The following is a 6,923-nucleotide window of genomic DNA, read 5'->3' as shown; positions in this document are numbered from 1 at the left end:
ACACAGTGCTGGCTCATTAATGTGACTTGCCGTTAATAAACCACTTTGCCGTTTCTCTCTCGCATGCAGGCTCACTTTCCTGTTCATGAAGCAGAAAATGAGGGCCTGCAAAGGTTGGGTTTGTATTGCAGTGACTTACATTTTGGGGTGCATGCTGTTTACATGGAAATGCACAGAGACATATACCGCACACTCGCAAACAAACACACACACGCTGTTGCAGCCACGTCATTCACAGGCAGGAGGCAGAAATTCACAAACACACACACACACATTCCATGCAACAAAGGGCCTACAGTGTGTGGTGGAAAGATGAATTGCCTGCACTGTATTATCAGTATGACTGATCAGACAGTAATCAATGATAACATGATGAAAGTCCTTATCAAAAGAGAAAAATGCAGACATGAAGAGCGTCTCAAAACAAAAAGATGAGGTCTTTGGCAGGAATCCTGAGGAGGACATAAAGCCACTTTAATGAATATTCTCTGCTATCAAGCATTCCTTACTTGTAAACACTATACAGACATTAATAACAACACAACTGTGCATGGTAGAATTTGCTAAATTTGTGTGATTTATCTTTACGATCAAGTACTGATCTTTCTTTCGTTTTCATTTCTGGAGACAAAAAGCTCCATCACTTATAGGCTGTTTCATGTAAATAATCCACTTTTTCCAATTTCTTTCAGAAACATTTAATTTGACTTCTCACTGGAGGATTAGCTTTGCACCAATGTCTTGCCATAGCATAAAACAGTCTTGATATTTTATAGTTGGAAGGGTTTTCCTTTCCATAACAATTCAAGGCTAATTGCATTCTGCCAGTAAGATCAAAACACACTAAAATTAGACTCACAGCGTGGGGTCTTGACATGTTTTACTAAAAATCCTATGTTCTCTTAGTTCATCTGCCCAGATTAATGCGTGTCAATATTTCCCAACTCTCTTGATGATGCAAGTTTGAAGTTTTGGAGTGAAATCTTTCACATTTAAATTTGTTCAAAGAAAACATCATTTGGTTTGTGGAAAGATACATCAGTAAGTGCTTTAGCGTGCTAACATTCACAAGTGAAGTGCAGAACATTGTTAACATCCAGAAAGTGGACATGACAATAAATCTGTCTTGAGCCTTTATTGGCTGCATGTGTTTGTTAATCTATTCATGTAGCTGCCACGACGTCCTCATCTTTCAATTACAGTTTAGTCATATAAATAGCACACTGAGTCCTAACTTAAACAGCCTCAGAAGCCTCTCTGTGTTAAACCTGTAACACGTCTGAGTGCTGAACCAGCAGCCCTCACTCAGCTGACACATGAACACCGATCCCTCCTCGTACAGCCTCATGCTCGTACACAGAGCTGTTGTCTTGCTGTGTTGTCATTGTTCCGTGTCCACCACACACAGCAGAGCTGGAGGGCCGGCAGTTATATTCTTATCCACTTAAATTCACCAGCATTCTTTCAGAGAGGACTGTGAGAGAAACTTTGTGTTTCACACCCCTTCACACTGCATAATCAAGAACTCAGAGAAATCAGAGTCGATGCAGTGAGAGAGCTTGTTCAACAGACCCTCAGCTTAGGAAATGCATAGCTGCGTCATTTCTGTTTTGACCACAAACTGCATGTTACAGCTATATTTACAGGCTCACAGCTAGTATGTGCATCGACTTAATCCACGCCAGCGGTCTCCCCCTGGACACAAATGCTATGAAAAGATTCAACAATAAACTGATCGGAGGATCAAGCGGTACCAGTTGATCGAGAAGACCTTGAGCTGCTCAACAAAGATTGTGTTACTCTAATCCAGTTTGCTAAATGGCTAATGTGATTAAAAAGATTCTTTAGGCCTAAATTCAGTTATGGTTATTACATTCACATGGTATGGGAATGACTTCACATGACATGTCTCGAAGGAAAATATGTTGTCAAGGTAACAGCCCATGCAAGAAAAGTGCAATTGCTACCGAGGTCAGAGTCTCGATTGTTTGGCTGAGTGTCTCGTGAGGGTGAACTTTATTCTACCGTACATCAAAAGGCAATGTATGGTAGAGAAACACCTTGAAGGGGAGAGACGTGAAGAAGCAGCGTTGAGGTCAATGCTGAGATGAATTCATCGCAGTAATGAAAGGTAAGCAGAGCTCTTTAACTAGCTCAATAATGGCAAGGTGAGCCGTGTAGTATATCTCAGAAATCTCCTTATGAGACAGAAGGCTTCTCTCCTCATATACTGCATTCTACCTCTTCTGCCTCACTGAGGAGCATTTCATATTCCCCGGCACACAGTATTATAGCTCCACTCCTCCTTGCCAAATTGACTCCACAAGTGCTCCGTATACCTGCCGACTGACACCTGCTCGCCGAAAATGATTCCACCACCAGCAGCCAGCATGGCTGCTTGCTCTGGAGGGGTGCTTCATTCCATTATCAAGTTGAAAGGGAGAGACAGAGCGAGGGGATGGGGATGGGGAGAGAAAAAGAAGCTTGACTGTGTGGAGAAGAATAACAGAGAGATGAGGAAGTTATCAGGCCAGCGGAGAGTGAGCCTGCCGTCTGACAGCAGATCAGAGAGCTCCTCCAGCTGGAACCCCAGGCTCATGAGCCCAGCAGTCGACCAGGATGATGAGCTCTGCTGTACAGGACAGGTCAGAGCTGTAGCACCTACTGAAGTGTATATCACCTCCACGTCTACACCACAACACCATCAATTCACCAGCAGCAAAGGAGGGAGTATTTAAATCCTTTACATAAGCAGCAGTGGAAAGTAATACGTACACCGGCAAAACAGTTTGGAGTTACTTTCTTGAGTATATGTTATTAAACTTCTACTCCACTACATTGTTTTTGACAGCGGAAGTAAGTAACTTTTCAGATTAAGAGTTAACATATAAAAACAATTTATTTATGTTGTGACCTTGGCTGGGAACCACTGGACCGATCTACCGAACTGTATATAAAGTTAGAATCAACTCCACCGTGTCCAGTTAGAACAGTCAAATGTTGCTCATGTATTGATGCAGCAGCATTGACAATATAATGTCATATAAAAACATATGTCCCAGGAGCCATTTTGTCACTGTTACTTTCATACTTTACAGTACATTTCTCTGACTAATACTTGTCCTTAAGTTGAGTGCAGTACAATTACTTAAAAAAAGAAATATATATGTATAGAGGGCCACAGGTCTGAATACTCCTTCGACTGTACTTACGTAAAAGTTTCTATACCATACTGAAAAATACTCATTATACAGCATTATATCTTATAAACTGATCATTTGGTTTGTATGTAAAATCTTAATTGGCAAAGTATCGCCATGGGTGAAACATCAATGTAGTTGAGTACAAAGTATAAAGTATTTGTACGAAAGTATTGTCCTTGATATAATGTAAATGTACTGAATTACATTCCCCACTGTTCACTATTCAGTAGCCTTCATATCAGTAAGTAGTTTGGGAATCAGTAGATTATTCACATATGATCAGTGATTGATCGTATAGGTGTGTGTGTGTGTGGTGCCCTGGATATTGCTATCAGTGTGTTTTTGTTCCCTAAAGGAGGACACAAACGGGTTAAAGAATTATGGAGACAGAAGCCCTGAGAGAAAAAGCAAGAGCAAATCAACAAATTAATGCCTGTCCTATGAGAGGCTAAGCCTCTTATTTTATATTTTAAATGAGGATAGAAATTGACTTCCTTATTAAATCTAATTATTAGCCAGTGCCCTCCAAAAGTCTTCTGAAACCGCCTGGAGCGACCAGGCTATTAACATAAACACCACCACTGGCAAGCTTAAAACAAATGGTATATTTAGTCAGTGTTAATGGGATTAAAGTGTGCTGGATTCAGGAGCAGTTCGACCAACAGTGAGCATCACATCTTCATTATGGATGCCCTGACTTCTACATTTCCACTCTCTTTGTTTGCATTTCATTCCACTCTGCTGCCTCCCGCTCCTCTCAGTTATTCAACAGATTGTGTTCAATCTTGATCCAAAAATCCCAGACAATCATAAATAATAAAGGATTACACCAATCTCTGAAAAGCTGGTGGCTCGCCAGCGGCAATGTGCACACAGAGAAATAATTGTTGGCCATCTGTGCACCAGATTGGTAAGAGAAAGGGTAAACAAAGAGCACAGTGTACCTGCTAAAGCTTCCTCCCCTCCCCCCTCTCACTCCCTTTAGCCAGGGAACATGAAAGGCTTTGATGACGCTCACCCCTGCAGAATCCACTGGCTCGCTCCAAGAGATTTTTTGATTAGGGAGGTTTCAGAACCGCAGACTGACAAGCCGCGCCTGTCAGGAATCTAACAAGGCTTGGGGTTATCTCTCTATCCGCAGCCAAACAGCACAATGCCAGCCAAATAGAGTAAGGATGGAGGATAATTGACCAGACAAATGAACATATTTACATGTCATATACACAGCTCTCCAGAAAAATGTAGTCATGAAAGCTTACCCTCTGCAGTCTATAAATCCCTCCCCAGTGGGCTAAGGTTGGATTTACTGGCACAATGTTACTAACACATTGCCAGAACCACGGTTAGGAATGCGTAAACCTACACTGAACCTCACAGATCCTTATTAGGGAAAATCAATCTTGTTGCAAAGATTGTGCAGGGGCCAATCAATGCATTTTGATGTGAGCTGTAAAGTTAAAAGTGATGTTTTAGATTTATGGGTCAGAGAGTAAATCAATATGAGATGGATTTCACATGGTTTCCACCAGGTATTCAATAGCCTGATTGACTCCAATGTACTGCCTCGTGATTAAGACTCATTTGATATGAACCATCTCATGTACTGTTTGGATAAAAACCGCCAAATGTGGGATTTTCCCACACGAAACGCAAACCACATCACAGCTGTGAGCTGTTTCCACCTTTTAATGGGAAACCAAAACAAAAGCCTGGGTTTTGCACACTTTTTGCTGCTTCACAGACTGTGCAAGGAGTGAAAAATGACCTTAGAGTTTCTCATCCATCCCAACTGGAGGACCCTCATTATGGTGTGAGATTTATATATGTATATGCAGAGAGAGAGATAAATAGTGTGGGATTCTGGAGCAAGGCGGAGACAAAAGATAGGGCAGAGTCATAATGAGCTGTGTTTATGTGTAACGTTGCTTGGCCTGTTGACAGCGGTTAATGAAGTTACAGTTAGTGGGGGGGGGGGGGGGGGGGGGGGGGGGATCTGCTGGCACTAATTACACTTACTGTCATTAGCAGTGTTGGAAAGAGGAGAAAACACAAGCAGATTCATCAGAGCAGCAGCAGCAGCAGCACACAAACATAAACACACAGAGGAGCTATATGTGAGGAGGGGGATTAGATATAACTTTATTGTATACGGAGCACTTCTGACTATGCATTTAAAGTTTGTATACTGTGATACAAATCCTCCTCAAAGCTGACTTGTTCAAAAACAGACGCTGCTTTTTTCAAGATAAACAATATATCTACTCCTGCAAGAAAAAAAAACTGTGATATGAGGTATAGGATTTAAACATATGTATATACACACAACAATCCAACAAGTGCCTAATGAAATAAAGTCAACTGAGTTTATTTTGAATAACAGATGCAGGAAATATTTTACACCTAACTGAGCCTACGGTGTGGATTGGCTCCTGTAGAAGCCACAGCTCTGACATCTGGAAATGTTGCAGTCAACACTGAGCTGTTAGAAAGTGGGAGAGAGCTCGATTGACTGTCACAGAGTCTGAGTGGAGCTCAGTGTGTGCCATCTTAACCACAGCTCCATAGCCTATTATCCAGCTCACCACCAAAGCCACCGCTGTTGGCTGCCTGCGCAGACCAAGCCTCACTGTTTGTTTATGCAGCACGCAGACCCGGCCATTAAAAGTGGGAAGCCTGTCAAAAATAAAAAGAGACTTTTCATGTTTGAGGGCTGCAATTGTGGCTCTTGTGTGATGTTTGTCCTCCACACTGACCCCTTGCTTTGAGGTCGGGAAGCCGCTTAACCCTGGGCTGTAGATCCAGCCGATTGGCTGGACCCAACACAGTATTTTTGAATGTGGTGGCGTAGTGGGTGCCTCCAGCAGAGGTACTGTGGTTGCATGCAATGACTATGGCTGTGTAACCAAGGCAGGCTACACATCATTATAATGGCTCCTCAGGCAAAGAAGCCAAAGATCCTTTATAAATGTGCACATCATTTCCCTCATTATGTCCTCGTTACCTTTCCTCATGTTTCCCAAACCTCTCTACAAGGCAAAGATAACCATGCAACAAGCTCAGCAAAGGCTATAGATCGTACCGATGAAGAAATAAAGGTATAGCAACATTCTCGTCCTGAGATGCTTAAATAATCTGCGTATATACTTCTGTACAAGATACAACAACAACCCCCCCCCCCCCCCCCCCCCCCTTATACAGAAGCTGCTTACAAACTGTTTAAAATCACTATTCCCAGCTCACAGCCGCTCAAATACTAAAGCAACGCAGGGAGAATGTGGAAATTTGCTATGTAGTTAACTTGCGACAGCCACCAATTAGGTTTACGATTCGGGCGCCTTTGGGCCACTGTCGCCAGGCCTCAGTCTCCCTCTGATGTCATTACACAAATCTGCTGCAGTCTGACAGAGCAACAGGGCTGTAGGACACAGGGGGAGAAGGAAGGATGGCTCAGCTCCTCTCCACTGATAGCAGCAGATAAGCCAGCCTTGGGGCCTCTTATCTCATCTGCGGATCCTGTGTAAATGTAAGTTTTAGTCTGGCAGATTACATCAGCAGAGCCTGTTGGGGACAGAGGCCGGCCGGTGGGGGACCGTGATGACTCCCCTCATGCGACAAATACATCCCCTCCACCCTTCATGAACTAACAAAGCAGGACCGGAGTGTACTGCAGGAGACATCTCCTCTCAGCCAGTTAAAGTGAGTCCCCAAAGGAACCAGAAT

Source organism: Anarhichas minor, unplaced genomic scaffold, assembly GCF_050575085.1.
Source record: "Anarhichas minor isolate MPS153535 unplaced genomic scaffold, ASM5057508v1 ptg000011l, whole genome shotgun sequence".
Lineage (NCBI taxonomy): Eukaryota > Metazoa > Chordata > Actinopteri > Perciformes > Anarhichadidae > Anarhichas > Anarhichas minor.
Note: the sequence above shows the minus strand (reverse complement) of the source record.